This window comes from Anneissia japonica, unplaced genomic scaffold, assembly GCF_011630105.1.
Source record: "Anneissia japonica isolate Jap-2015-1 unplaced genomic scaffold, ASM1163010v1 scaffold26_len2425191_cov177, whole genome shotgun sequence".
NCBI classification, from domain to species: domain Eukaryota; kingdom Metazoa; phylum Echinodermata; class Crinoidea; order Comatulida; family Comatulidae; genus Anneissia; species Anneissia japonica.
Window position 1 is genome coordinate 162,627 of NW_022685220.1, and position 16,468 is coordinate 179,094.

Here is a 16,468-nt window from a genome sequence, read left to right on the forward strand (position 1 = left end):
CCCCCCCCCCCCCCACCCACCCACAGTTTTGCCACTGAATTTTGATATTGCAATACATGTCAACGTCATGAATTGAAATATGCGCTACTCACTTGTAATCTAAGCGGTGACGCATTCTGCAGTAACTAAAATTATCTCCCCGCTACTACAGTAATCAAATTGTTACAATTATATAATTATGAGGAGACATTTTGCAAGAGATTCCATCGTCTGCTCTATTGATAGCGTGGTTGCTATGGGAGTCACCTTGGTCAACACAGGTTTAAAAGCATGGCAACGGGATTATGTTGTTTAAGAATGTCTCGCATAGGCGGTCAAACAGTAATCAATAAAATGTAACTAAAGGATCCACAATGCTTCATCGGACTTAAACGATGGGATAAAGACAGGCGAATCAACGGTCAAAATAGTAATTGTCATCACGTGTATTTAAGTGCACTAATAGATATGTTAGGGGACAAAAATAAAATACAAAGCAACAACGAAAACTGTATTGGCACGCACAAGCCTAGACTACACATATGGCCGAACAACTATAAATTCCCATACAATAAAATACCAATAAAAACACATATTATATCTATGCCAAAAAATAGCTAAAGTATAAAAAAAATCCTTACAAACCTTGTAAATCAAACTTAACAAGTGACCAATCAGAAGGGGGCCAATAGTACGCACTTGTCCAGCAGACACAGGCGTTTACGCTGCCGTTATGAGACTTTATCATCACTATCTGGGACTTGCGGGAATGTTGCCAAATTGCTTTTATTTACACACTATGTATGCCTAACCTCTGTACTGTATTCGTTTCCTTTTGATGTTTACATTGATTGATGTTTGCCTGTGTGGTTTAATTGCTCTTCTCTTTTGAGACATGTTTCCAGGGATTTCCTCTCTTTTATTTGTTTAACCATGTTTTGAAAAGACATGCAAACGAAATGAGTTTAGATAGAAATAATACCGTGTTTGTAGTAAGTATTACGGATTAGATACACCTTCAACTACTCAGCATTATCACCTATCTGTTGTTGTACATGAACGGAACATTCTGGTTATTTTATTCATCCTTAATAAATAATAGCATCGCTTGAAGGTTTAGTAATAATACGTACGGCACATATTCAATATGTGATTTGCTCAACTTGCGTATTAAAGTAAGTTACCAAATTTTCATTATAGAACCAGAACCAGCCACTATATTCTTAAATTATCTTGTAATCCATTTAAAGATTTTTGGATTGAAAAGTTAATCAACAAAATGTGTTTCCAATCCGTGTCTTGGATTTCTTTTGTTTTTGTGAATTTTAATTCTAAATCATAACACACATAATCAAATACGTTCGAGTGATTTGTACTAGAACATTAAACTATCTAAACTGTTAACTCCAAGGATACTTTTCTTTAAACAACTGATCGCCCTCAAAAAGTGAAACGGAAATGAACTAAAGGGTACGTACTACTACATTAATTTTGTATATTTATTTATGTACAAATAAATAATTTTATGAAAATACAGTTGGGTTAAGCGTTTTTTGATGAAAATATCAATAAAACTCAGACATTTTAGTCATTCTAGTCAACTTGAAAATACCTATCTGCCTACATTTGTCAAGATACGTTTAACATACAGTATTGAGTAATTACACATTTAAACATCCAGAAACAGAATCATTCTCGGCATTAAAAAATAACCTAACTATAATCACAGATCCTCTATAATGTAAAACTACTGCTGGTTTTCAAGTGGAATACGGTCCGGTAGATAAATTGTTTTCGGAAAATGAACGATCATGTTTCGCCGACTACGTCTGTCGGGTTTAAGCACACAGGCTTATCATACGTCGGACTAAGGCAATTCAATGGACTTGTTCTGACTATTACACTCTTGTAGGCCATCTTGAGATTTTAGGTTTTTTTTTTAGTTTTGGTTTTCTGAATTTCAGAATACGCTATAGTATAACAGAGGTTCTTGTTGGAATAAACCCTTTTCTGATGAAGGTGGGAGCCAATGTACACATGCACCATCCCCTCCCCATGCAAATCTGCAAATCTTTGATCCACAGTATTCTAGCAATTATCACAGCGCCATCGAATATTGCTTGAGGTGTATTTGGCGCTCCTGCAATTTTTTTGACGATTGATTGGTTGTTTGATTGATTAATTGGCTGCCTGACTAACACTGTCTGATCGATTGAATGACTGATTGATTGACTGTTGGCAGGGGTATCTGTAAGGCTTGTCGGGAATAGTGGCGATATAAAAGCAAACTGTATCATGCCTCTGCCTATCTGATTTTTGTGCTGACGATTTTGTTTTTTGTTTCATTAATTTTAAATTTTCATGTAGGTCTGTCTTTGTATACATGACGTATAAGCGTAAATGAAGCACATGCGCAGATGGACTTAGAAGACTGACTGTCGGGATCTCTTTCCCCAGCTATCAATACGGTACAATAACATCACAGTTTAATGTTCAAAACATTTTTGAAGAACCCTAAATACATATTTGTATTTCAAAGTAAATACATTGCTGCGACGCTGTGTTAACGTCTTTTCCAACATTGCCTAACCCCATGCAGCGTACACAGCTTTATAGCCATAACGTTTTGTGATTGATGAATTGTTTGCGGGAATCCTATTCAATTCAATTCAATTCAATTTCTCTTTATTTCAGACAATGTCCATAGCAAAACAATATATATATATAAAACTATATTGTCGTGATATATCAAAATCATCATTCAGATCAGTTGTAATTACGTGGCCTAAATATGTAAACGACTTAGCCTAATTTAAACGTTTGCCACATAGGGTAGTAACGGGATCACCCTGGAGCCTTCGGACAGAAACAAATACACATCGACATTTTACAGTTAAATAAAATATCATGAGTAGAAGCATGAGCTTCGCACACATTAAGTAGCCTTTGAAGCCCACATAAAGATGGAGATAGTAATACGATATCATCAGTAGTATAGCTAAGGTGATTAAAAACCATATCTGCATGTTGACATCCAACACCACAATTATTAAGCTTTTCGTTTAGAGAATCATTACCGTATATACATTGTATAGAAGCGGTGAAATTACGCCTACCTGTCGGACCCCATTAGAAACAGAGAATTCAAATGAGTACTTGTTACCCCACCGTACAACAAATTGTTGCGTTATATACAACTGATAAGAATTCGAGTTACAGTATAGTTAATACCCCGAGCAATCAACTTATTAAACAAGATCCAATAGTTCACTCGATCGAACGCCTTACTTGAATCTAAAAAACAAACAAAAACAGGACTACCGTTCCTATTATAAAACTCAATGACTTGTTTCAGAACAAACACAAATGTTTCAGTAGAATGACAACTCTTATAAGCAAACTGATGGTCACTACTACGAAGAGTGTCGCCCGCAAGGTCAATATGCATTGTACCGCCAAGACTTTGTTTTCTTCTCCAAATAATTTCCCCGAAGAAGTGGAGGAGGGGTCAGCTGACGAGGGCCCATGGTCTCCATCCCATTAAGTGCCTCAACTGGAAACGACTATGTAATCCGATGTTTGGGCAATGGAGGGATGGTTCTGTAATATTTGAATCGCTTAAGGGTAGTTTCCATAAATTCGCTACATGCTATCGTTACTGAGTCTTTCCGATTGCGTTACGGACAGCTAGATAGTGAAGCGATTAGAGTGAAAAATACCGTAGCGATTTTATGGAAAGCTTCAATTGAATAGCAAATTGTTATTATTACAGTATTCTTATTATTAATATACCCTTTCAGAGTCGATCAATTTAGCCTAATCGTGGCTTTCACTATTATCACAGTCTCCATGCTGTTGTGGTACATTAATGTATTATTTCGAAATGTAACCACTAGTTGGCCCTTTTTATATGCTTTATTAAAAATGTAGAAGATTGAAAGGCAGATTGCTTTTGAAGATGATTGTCTGATGTTGTCTCTTATACACATCTAGATGTGTATAAGAGACAGTATTATATCTATGCCAAAAAATAGCTAAAGTATAAAAAAAATCCTTACAAACCTTGTAAATCAAACTTAACAAGTGACCAATCAGAAGGGGGCCAATAGTACGCACTTGTCCAGCAGACACAGGCGTTTACGCTGCCGTTATGAGACTTTATCATCACTATCTGGGACTTGCGGGAATGTTGCCAAATTGCTTTTATTTACACACTATGTATGCCTAACCTCTGTACTTGTCTCTTATACACATCTAGATGTGTATAAGAGACAGGTATTAACCGGCATAAAATCATTAGATCTACGGTCGACGGACCATGTTCGTGACCCAAGGTCGGGTCGTCGATCGCATCTGGATCTCAAAAAAAATTATACAGAAAATCTGAATTGTTAAAATTAAATACTGTAAAAATTATGAGATTCCCGTGAAAATATCGAAACAAAACATTTTTTTTTATAAAATGTTGGCTAATGTCTTCAATTTGCGCCGGCGGTGTACTATAATCTCAGTCAGACCGCCGTTTGTTGAATACCGTAGTGTTTGTGTTTCAAAAAACACAGAAATATTTGTTTTGGACTTGTGATACAGTTTTAGAAACTCCACAGTGCTGTGTCACTCATTCACATCCTCGGCTCCTTATTTGTATACTATTGAGGGGCATTTACACTTTTAAGTGCCTACTAGCTAAATTAGTGGGCATTATGTAATCAAAACATGACAAAGGTGCTAGCAACCAAATGGAAATCAACAAATCGTGAAAATAAAATTGAGAAGCTGCTTTAGGTAATTAATTTTTTAATAAGTATGCTTATCAAATATTATGTTGTTGTTACAAGACACATATGCCTACAGTACTTCGATATACAGTAGAGTCCCTATTAAGGGGACACCTTCAGCACATAGGGATATCCCTATTCAGGAAACACAATACAGTAACGACTCAAAAAAGGGTGCATGTTGTGATATAGATTAGAATCCTATTGAAAGTACACAAAGAAAAAAAAAGAAATTCCCATGGTTATGAGTAAACCTTGACAAGATTGGTTGGATGTGTCAATAAAAATATAATTATAACCAATGTTCTGTCACTGTTATATGCAAAACAAGCAAAAAAACCCCCTATTAACAGGACAATTTCACGTTTTTGGGTAGGTATAGCACCCGATTCACACATACAAAAATCTTACCAAATGTAACCAAAAGTAACATTTTACGGCCCGTGTGAAAGTACCTCGTGTAATTCAATTTCTCTCTATTTCAGACAATGTCCATAGCAAAACAAATACAAAGCAAATGAGATTGAAATAGAGGAGAATATGTACGTATACACTGAGGCATTTGTCTCAGGCTTACATAAACTAGCAGATGCAACAACACAAAAATAAAATAGGTCTGGCCTATTTTACAAGTTTCAATAGTAATCATCTTAATGTATAATAAATATTTCCATTTTAGTATCATTTTTGAATTTTCAATTAGATGATTAACAGTGGATTTTATCAGACTGTTTTCCGATAAATAGAGTCGGCACATAAACCCATGTACTGAATTTCTAATATACTCATAAAATGACGGGACACCACAAGAGACTGGCACTACATGACCTTGATTTTCTTAGGAGTATCCTTAGTGCGTTGTTATATAGCAAACTCTTAAAAAATCTATGCTTTTTTGTTTGTAGCTGGATCATAGATTGACACAGTACATATTAGTACAGTAGCTACCAAATAAAATGCATTCAACTTGATCTGTGCACTTATAGAATCGTCTTCTGAGAGTATTTGCGCGTATACATAGAGACCTATATTGTAGTGATATATCAAAATCATCATTCAGATCAGTTGTAATTACGTGGCCTAAATATGTAAACGACTTAGCCTAATTTAAACGTTTGCCACATAGGGTAGTAACGGGATCACCCTGGAGTTTTCGTGCCTTTGGACAGAAACACATACACATCGACTTTTTACAGTTAAATAAAATATCATGAGTAGAAGCATGAGCTTCGCACACATTAAGTAGCCTTTGAAGCCCACATAAAGATGGAGATAGTAATAGGATATCATCAGTAGTATAGCTAAGGTGATTAAAAACCATATCTGCATGTTGACATCCAACACCACAATTATTAAGCTTTTCGTTTAGAGAATCATTAGCGTATATACATTGTATAGAAGCGGTGAAATTACGCCTACCTGTCGGACCCCATTAGAAACAGAGAATTCAAATGAGTACTTGTTACCCCACCGCACAACAAATTGTTGCGTTATATACAACTGATAAGAATTCGAGTTACAGTATATTTAATACCCCGAGCAATCAACTTATTAAACAAGATCCAATAGTTCACTCGATCGAACGTCTTACTTGAATCTAAAAAACAAACAAAAACAGGACTACCGTTCCTATTATGAAACTCAATGATTTGTTTCAGAACAAACACACATGTTTCAGTAGAATGACAACTCTTATAAGCAAACTGATGGTCACTACTACGAAGAGTGTCGCCCGCAAGGTCAATATGCATTGTACCGCCAAGACTTTGTTTTCTTCTCCAAATAATTTCCCCGAAGGAGTGGAGGAGGGGTCAGCTGACAAGGGCCCATGGTCTCCATCCCATTAAGTGCCTCAACTGGAAACGACTATGTAATCCGATGTCTGGGCAATGGAGGGATGGTTCTGTAATATTTGAATCGCTTAAGGGTAGTTTCCATAAATTCGCTACATGCTATCCTTACTGAGTCTTTCCGATTGCGTTACGGACAGCTAGATAGTGAAGCGATTAGAGTGAAAAATACCGTAGCGATTTTATGGAAAGTTTCAATTGAATAGCAAATTGTTATTATTACAGTATTCTTATTATTAATATACCCTTTCAGAGTCGATCAATTTAGCCTAATCGTGGCTTTCACTATTATCACAGTTTCCATGCTGTTGTGGTACATTAATGTATTATTTCGAAATGTAACCACTGGTTGGCCCTTTTTATATGCTTTATTAAAAATGTAGAAGATTGAAAGGCAGATTGCTTTTGAAGATGATTGTCTGATGTTTCATAAAGCAAAGTAGAATTTGTTGCAGGATTTTAATCCACTCACTCAAAGTAAAAATGCTGGCAAAATTGGGAGGAAGTACAGCAAATCTAACCTTATTGTAGGCAGTGGTGTAAGTAAGGGGAGGGGGAAGTATTCTCCACAGGCACGTTCTACCCCTAACTTGCTGCTCAAAAGTACACTTAAGAGATATCAAATTATTCCCCTAAAAGAGCTCCTACTTTTTCTTCGCTGTGCCAACGCTCCTGGTAGTGTACGACACTCCAAGAAAAGATGTACCGTAGGATTTAAGTCTAGCAGGTCGAGATCCACGAAAAGTCGTATATAAAGATGTGCGTTACCCACATCTTTATATTTGCACAAGTAATTAAAATTGTTTATTGAGCAGATTAATCACACTGATAAACAATTGTACTACATTCGGCTGATGCATATGAACTTCTATTTAAAAACATAATTTCATTATTTTCTTTCCAAAAATCTTAATAAACGTTAACTAGCACCTCATATCAACTTTCGAATGGTGAAAATCTGCTCAGTATAACCCATTTTACCGAGTACAAATTTTAAGTTAATAGAACATACTGCTGTTACATCTTCTAGTTTCCCCCACCGTTGTATTTAGGTACACGCTACAGTACACACAATGAGCCTACAACTTTGCATAGCAGAGTTCCGCACGAGTGATTGAGCCCCCGTCTTTATATGTCTGAGCATAGAGAAAATATTTTCTATGTTTTATTTTCTCTATAGTTTCATGGACCTTCTCAGGACTTTTTTCCTACCCCACATCTTTCTATCTAATTTTGCTGAGAGTAACGCTTGAACAATTTAGTGGACATTTTGGTATGCTTCCCGGCATTGCAGGATTTATAATGTGTTGAGAAGCATAATCTAGGTAGAGAAGCCGGCAGCTGACTCTCCGGAGTTTTAGAAGTTATTTATTATTAAGTTTTTGTTATTTTTTTATTTTTTTTTAATTGTTATACTATTTTGCTTTTTAAGCTGCTGGCACCTAGCTATTGTAATCTTGCTTGATTTTTATTGCCTTTTTTTATCTTAAAACAAATGAATGATTGTTAGATAGAATAATTTATATGAAAGAATGGTGGTGGTGCTGTTCTTTACATTTGAAAACGAAGACCTGCATACGAAAATTGAAAATTCAAAACAGAACATTTTATATTTTACGCAAAGTCGAAAAAAAGGCCAAAGCAATGCTCTAATCAAAGTTTTATAACCTATTTTTGTCTATCTCTTGGAAATGAGATGTGTATATACATATATATATGAATATATATATATACTATATATACTATACTATATATACTAATAAATCACAATTGTTAATATATTTTCATGTATTAAGTTATTAAAATTTCACTAGGAAAGAAATTAATGTTTTATAGTTAACTTTTCCTAATAATGATTGTTACTTCCTAACTAATAACTGTTGTTATTGGAGGGTAACCCAGATGTGTGCCCTGTTTTACACTGGGCCGCCTATCAAGACGGAAATGAAACTGCAGAAAACCATAGTGTAGATCTTGCTACATTTCAAAAAGTCTATTGAGTAAAAGTAGGTAAACATTATTTCGAGTAAACAGCTTTCTAAAGTTATTTGTGAATACACTGTTTACTGGAATTAACTACCAAAATAATGTTAAATAATTGTTTGTTGACCATTCCCACAACTAGACATTGGGACAATATTTTCATGTATTAAGTTATTACAATTTCACTAGGAAAGAAATTAATATTTTATAGTTAACTTTTCCTAATAATGATTGTTATTTCCTAACTAATAACTGTTGTTATTGGAGAGTAACCTAGATGTGTGCCCTGTTTTACACTGGCCGCCTATCAACACGGAAATGAAACGGCAGAAAACCATAGTGTAGATCTTGCTACATTTCAAAAAGTCTATTGAGTGAAAGTAGGTAAACATTATTTTAAGTAAACAGCTTTCTAAAATATAAAGTTATTTGTGAATACACTGTTTACTGGAATTAACTACCAAAATAATGTTAATTGTTTGTTGACCATTCCCACAACTAGACATTGGGACATGATTAATTGATAGCAAGCTATATTAAATGATTTACTGTGACAGTAATGTAAAGTTTGCTACAAATAGAACAAAAACCCAAACACAGATGAGCATATTAGATGCATAAAAAGAAAATGACAATAACATATAATATCCTAACATGCAAAAAAAAAAAAAAAATTAAAACAACTTTAAAAAGTCAACATAGGTATAGCCGTCGGAAGTATTTTCAAGTGGTCCGACCATTAGTCAGAGCGGGGCAGTGGGGTAGGCCTACTTAACAATTTTGGTTGTAAAAAGACCCGCTACCCCTATCCACGGAAACAGGATTTTAAAATTAAAATTAGTGGGGTCTGAGAGCATCTTCTCCAGACCCACAATGGTTGTTGAACAACATTTTTTGCAACTCTGAATGCCCAGAAATCTATAGATGCTGACAACTTGTAGGGCAAGCTGGGCAAGGGGCAGCCATAAGAAATAAAGTTAGCATGGAGATAGAGCCTATGTTGGAAATATGGTACTTCTGGACGCCTGGAAATAGAAGCTGGCAAACCTGTCACCACCCATTCCCATCTGGACACATGTGGTAGCATTAACCAAATTAAAATTCGTTGACTATTTTAGGCCAACATCTTGGGAATAAGATAAATGTTATTAGGTCTCAGCTGCGAATGATAGGTCTATATTGTTCAAGATTTAATTAAGTTGCTTATTTCTCCATAAATAATTAAGTGCAAGAAAGATGAATATCATATGTAATGCAAGGATTAAAAATGACCATACTATAATTATATTTACATGACGTGAAAGGAGTATTGTGAAATGCAATCAAGTACAAGTGCAAGAAACACGAATGTATATAATGCAAGGAATAACAATATGCAAGTAAATAAAACATGTTCTATGAATAGACAGGATACAATATGCTATGAATTAACTTTGGAAATACAGTAGGTCTACGCCTACACAAATAACGTAGAGTTCCGAGAAACATACTGCTGGAACAAGTTTAGTTACACTTACTTATACCAAATTCAACCTGAAGCATAATCAATTATTTATCATGCTCTAGATGAGTTGTACTATCACTTGAATTGTTAAAAAATGTTTTAATTAAATCCTGTGTTTCCCTCTGGTAGACACTCTAATTTTAGTCAATAAATTTATGTCAGACAGACCATGTAAGTACCTCTATGTACAGATCTAACAGGAGATAAAGACGTACTAATATGGAGCACTAACATTCAAGGGCTATACAGCTTTTTTTGTCAAAGAGGGAGGGGCCCAATGTTGTTGAATGTGGCTGGTTTTACAGGGATGGGCACAGAGGTTACCGCGGAAACTTTGTTTACATGGATGCCCAGAAAAAATATGAAAGGATGGATGCCCAGAAAAAATATGAAATAATGATGATAATAATAATAATAATAATAATAATAATAATAATAATAATAATAATAATAATAATAATAATAATAATATATTTCATTTCATTTATTTAACCGAAAACAATTACAATATAAAAGGATAAAACAGTAAAAATAAAACAAAAAAAATAGTATACAATAAATGTTGGTCTCTGATTCCCCACAAGGGCCTGCGGGATAACCAAAAAGTAAAATAAATTACTCTCTAAGTGGGTCTCCATTTGATGTGGGGAATCTAAGAACAGCAAAACACACAGTAAAATGTAATATAAATATAAATATAAATTACAATATAGAAATTATTAAGAATTTTAATTACAATCATTCAATCGTTAGAAGCATCCTTATATTATTTTTAAAACTGTATATATTTGTGATTTGAGTTTATTTTATACAATTAGTTAATGATAAAATTGTATGTACATAATAAAAACAAAATAATAGGCCCTAATAATAATAATAATAATAATAATAATAATAATAATAATAATAATAATAATAATAATAATAATAATAATAATAATAAGGGGATGATGATCTCAGAACCCTCACAAGAGGCCCAGAAGGGAACTCCCCTGGGCAGGGTACTCTGACAATTTAGAGATTTGAAAGGCTTTAAACGAGTCTCACACAACGTAAATTAATTTTTTGTTCCCCAAATTTCGTTTGTTTTTTCTCCCCGGAATCAGTGGAGGGGGACTGCCCGGGCCCCCCTCTCCCCTGATTCCGCCACTTAAATTTATACTGTAACCCTCACACTGCTTTCTAAGTCATTTACTTTATTCATCCTGCTATCGCAAGAAAAATAAAAGTCAACGTAACAGTCGCAAGTGCTCGTTTTGGACACTGGATGGAGTTCAACGCCGTAAGTTCAACTTTCGTAAGCGGCTGAAAATTGCTGGTTTGTCTGCGGCCCAACACGATCAACGCAAACGTCGTTGACGTCGGCATTTTTTCAACTTTGCGTAAGAGTCGTAAGAATCGAAACGTATGAAATTCTGACTTTTACGTCGACAGGAAACCAGGCTTTAGACACTACAGAATATGCAAGACGATAAGCGTTTGGACTTCAGTTTACTCCCCGTCATGTATTCTATTCGTTTGACGTCATTGTAATTGAATCACCAATCAAATACGTTGGACTTTTCAACAACTGTAAGTTCTGCTTCGTAACTGCTTTACGCACTGGCAAATTCTGTTCAAAATTTATTTTTTTTAAATTGTGATGGGGTTGAAAACAAATTGTAAAAAGGTAGTACGGTACCAAATACGGTTCGGATTTGCTGCATTTGTATGTACAGTAATTTTAAACAGAGGAATATGATTCGAAATACAATTTGAATTAAATACATGGAAATTCTGTTTCAGTACAGTACTACAAAGACACTAAATTATATACAGAACATACTTCAACGTTACTTATACATACACATCAGAACGCCAATGACCAAGGTGTTTAACAGCCGAGCTAGCCCTCAAAGATTCTTACAAAATTAACAATTTGGTTCGGGTCACTTAGTATGTATTTTAAACACAATAGTGGTCATGAATTGTTTTCTTTTATCGAAAACCGATCGCGACGTTTAAATAGAGGGTAATCGAGCGAAGCAACGGTAGCTGTCATGGGCGTCGATCGGTAGGGACAGGGGGACACGTCCCCACTTTTCGAAGTAGGGGACATCATATCAATTGTCGCCCCCACTTTTCACCAATCTTCTATATTTAAAACCCCAATTTTCAAAGCGAATGGAAAGACTAACAATTACACATGACTGTCAGGATTTTGTCTGAGTAAAAACGCAATTGTTTGTACATGTCGTAACCATCTCAGTAAAACACTACATCGATTTTATGGGTGCAACGGTTATCAGAGGCTAAATCTATTGTGAAAACAATGTTCCTACGTACTGTAGTTAAAATTAAAGGCGTGTAAACTTATAGGCCAATATTTTTACAAACTCAAAAGTGCACAATTTCTACTATAAACGATTTATTCCTTTTGTATATTATTATTACCCGTACGTATATAATAGTGTTAAATATTATCTGCACACATAGATTACTGTTTTTCCTAATTAAAAAAAAAATTATAGTTAGTCAATTGATTTTTATATAGCCGTTATTAAGCAATAATTATACAGCTTGTCCGTGTCAAAGGCTGTATAATTAAGCAATAATTATACAGCCTTTGACACGGACAGGTCTATCGATTTTGTTTTGATTTATTTAAGTAGTGATACTATAGGTACACAGAAGACTATACAATAAATAAAACGTTTCTCTTGTTTACTATATACCTGTTGCTGTTTTAATTTGTTTCATGATGCAGTTACTAGATCTAACATTCATATAACACTATGCTTAGCGATATTGAGGGATGAAAGTAGCAACATGAGGACGTAACTCGAAAAATATAGGCCTAAGTCATATTACTACCTAAAAATGGAAAATTAGAATAACATTTGGGCATGATCATCTAAAAGGCTAGGTAGGCATAACATCATACCTAGGCAGCACAATAAGAATAGTAATAATATTAATAATAAAATTAATAATAATAATAATAATAATAATAACAATAATAATAATAATAATAATAATAATAATAATAATAATAATAATAATAATAATTAGATTAGTAAAGATTATAATTAGGTCCCTAAAAATATCCATCAGAAAACCTCCTTATAATTATAGTAATATAGCCTAGGACCACAAACAATTGCATCTTCTTCAAAACTGTGTAAAAATCAGGAGCAGAGCCAGAATTTTTCAAACGAGAGTAAGGGAAGGGGGCGGGGGACAATAATCTCAGAATAGGTAAGTTAGTAGCACATTAATATGCATTGAAAATTTTAAAATTTAGTGGCAAATGCGTTTCTATTCCATTGTACTCTGGCTGACAAGTAATGCCTTGCTTGAATGGCTATCGGCAGAGGGGTGTAAGGTATTATATTGAATAGCTGACCAAAACATTACCAAAAACAGTGATTAATATAATATATTCGTAAGTACGTATCCAAATTTAACGGGAAAAGCGTGAAAATGTTCACAATCATGAAATACAACATTATTTGTAGCCCACTATTATAATTTATGGCATAAAATTATAAAATAAATGTGCATCAGTCAAGGATTGCTTATGTGTAGGTGTGAAAACCTAAGAGATTAAGCACCAGATAAAGGCTAATCCTTTTTTTCCATTTATCCATGGATCTCAACCTGCAATGAAGTCTATTTTTCAGTTGTGAATTCATTAGCTCATATTGCTGGGCCAAATTAGTTTTTTATTGAAGGCGTAGAAGACGGTTTACCCCTGTGATCCATGGGCGGCGGAAGCGGGGGGCCGGGGCCCGGGCCCCCACTTTTTGGCGAAAAATATATATTGTCTGGAGAATTTTGTATGATCGGAAATGCAAAAAAAGAAGGAGGGAAGAAGGAGAACGATGGGAAAGAGAATGTTTATCCAGTACCCGACCGAGTTACATTTTCTCGCAATTCACATTGGCGGATCTGGGAGGAGGGGATCATGGGTCCTGACCCCTCCCTTGTGCAACAAAAAAAGGGGAAAAAGAAAAGGATTCTAGACCTACCTTTTCAGGACCCGTGAGCTGATTTTTTTTTTTTTTTTTTGCTATTACAAAATTAGAATTTTGAAGAACATAACATTCATTAAAACACACTTCAAATGTCGGGAAAGCTCAATTCCCGCCATCTAGGAATTAAAAAAAGGGACCACCCTTTCTTTTTGGGATTTATCGATTCATGGAAAAAAGAATACGCATGTAACTACTCATTTGTTTATGTATGTATACACACATAAAATAAAAAATGAGAAAAATTTACCTGACCTTTTTAATAAGGGGAAAACCTTGAATTTTGAAGAACTTTAAAAGTCATTAAAAGACATTTCAGAAGTCAGTTAAGCTCATCTCCCGCCATCTAGAAATCGAAATTTTTCCGGGGAACCCGGACCCTTTATCTTCTTTGGAGTTTATTGATTAATTGCATCATTTTCAAGGGGTGGGGGGGGGAACCTTGAATTTTGAAGAATTTAAAAGTCATTAAAAGACACCACAGAAGTGAGAGAAAGCTCATTTCCCGCCACCTAGGAATCAAAATTTTCCCGGGGAAGAACCACAGGACCTCCCCACCCCCCACCTTTCTTTTTGGGATTTATCGATTCATGGAAAAACTACGTATGCAACTTACTCAATCTTTTTTTTATGTATGTATACACATATAAGGCCTATTTACTGTAATAACAATGGGGAAAAAATATCTGACCGTTTTCAAGAGTGGAAAACCTTGAATTTTGAAGAACTTAATTACTTTTAATTTCTTCAAAATTCAAGGTGTTCCCCTCTTGAAAATTATTATAATGAATCAATGAACCCAGGGAAAGGGATGTTCGAGTTCTTCCCGGGAAAATGTTGATTTCTAAATGGTGAACAATGAGATTTCCCGACTTCTGAAGTATTTTTTAATGACTTTAATTTAAAAGACACCTCTCTAGGAATCAAAATTTTCCTGGAGAAGAACCCCCGGACCCCCCTTTCTTTTTGGGATTCATCGATTCATGGAAAATTCGTATGCAACTACTCATTTTTTTTTATACTGTAATGAGAAAGTTTACCTTACCGTTTTCATGAGGGGGAAACCTTGAATTTTGAAGAACAAAGTCATTAGGCACCTAGCTCAAAAGTCGAGAAAGGTCATTTCCCGCCATCTAGAAATCAAAATTTTCCCGGTGGAGGAATGTTGACCCCACCACCTAGATTTGATTCCAGATCTGCATGATTCATATTCCCATTCATCTTATAAACAGTGCGTAACAGGCGGGGCAGGGGCAGACTGTCCCACCCCCCCACTGACGGTTTTTACCGGGCTTATAAAGCCGTCGTACCGGGCTGGGTAAGAAGAGAAAATAAAGAGGGGAGAGGGAGGGAAAGAGAAAGAAAGGGAAAGAAAGAGAAAGGAAAAAGGAAAAGAGAAGAGAAAAATAAAGACAAGAATAAAAAGGAAGATATAATGAACAGATATCACAATACCCCTGCCTGCAACCCATTCTCACCTTCAAAAAGTGTCCATAGCGCATTTGATCTAAGCCGCCAGGTATTCTCCGCAGTGGCGTAATAACCGGGGGACAAGGGGAAAATATCCATCTGTGGAAAGTCTTTCCCCATTGAATGCCCTTTTCACCCGGGAAAGTGCCTGAAAATCTCAAATTTTAAATCGCATATTTTGTTGAGGTAGGCCAATTTCCTCTAAAAATTGCACATTTTAGGGAGTTTTGATCAATTCCGACGGAATTTGAATTTAAAAAACAAAAATTTTTCGCGCGCTTCGCGCGCATTTTTTATGTTAAAACTTGTGCTTACTCCCCTTTGCCTTCTAAGTTATAACACATAGTCCCAAACTCAAGAAAGAAAATTTAAGATAGATCGTTTTACATATTAAAGAAGGGCCTCAATGTGTAATGATGTTGAAAGAATATGTTTGTAATAAATAAAGCCATAAGGAAAATGCTTATATTCAGTTTTAAAAAAACGAGTGTGGCCATATATAACATAAGAGCATTTCTTGTTGAGGTAGCCAATTTCCTCTAAAAATTGCACAATTAGGGAGTTTTGATCAATTCCGACGAAATTAGAATTAAAAACACAAAAATTTTTCGCGCGCTTCGCGCGCATTTCTTAGGGTTAAAGCTTGTGCTTGCACTCCTTTGCCTTCTAAGTTATTTAAAAACATAATAGTCCCAAAACTTGAGAAAGAAAATTAAAGTTAGATCGTTTTACCTAAAAGAAGGACCTCAATGTGTAATTACGGTGAAAGAATAGGCCTATGAATTGTAATAAATAAAACCACGATGAAAATGCTTATATTTAGTTCCAAACACACGCGTGTGCCCTATATTAATATTAAAATAAGCCATGCCGTATTGTTTTCTATATGGG

The 16,468-nt window shown here is 35.0% G+C and overlaps 1 protein-coding gene across 2 annotated transcripts in view; it reads right to left on the reverse strand.

The window, feature by feature from the left end:
* LOC117108653 (dopamine receptor 1-like) overlaps positions 1 to 4,102 on the reverse strand; it is an 18,212-nt gene extending 14,110 nt beyond the window's left edge. The window contains exon 1 of one of the 2 annotated variants that reach the window (XM_033250751.1): positions 4,042 to 4,102. The gene's annotated coding sequence lies outside the window, so the exon portion shown is untranslated. Of the gene's footprint in view, positions 1 to 624; positions 715 to 4,041 lie in introns of those variants that run through there. The other variant, XM_033250758.1, reaches the window with a different exon arrangement.
* Positions 4,103 to 16,468: the final 12,366 nt, after the last annotated feature.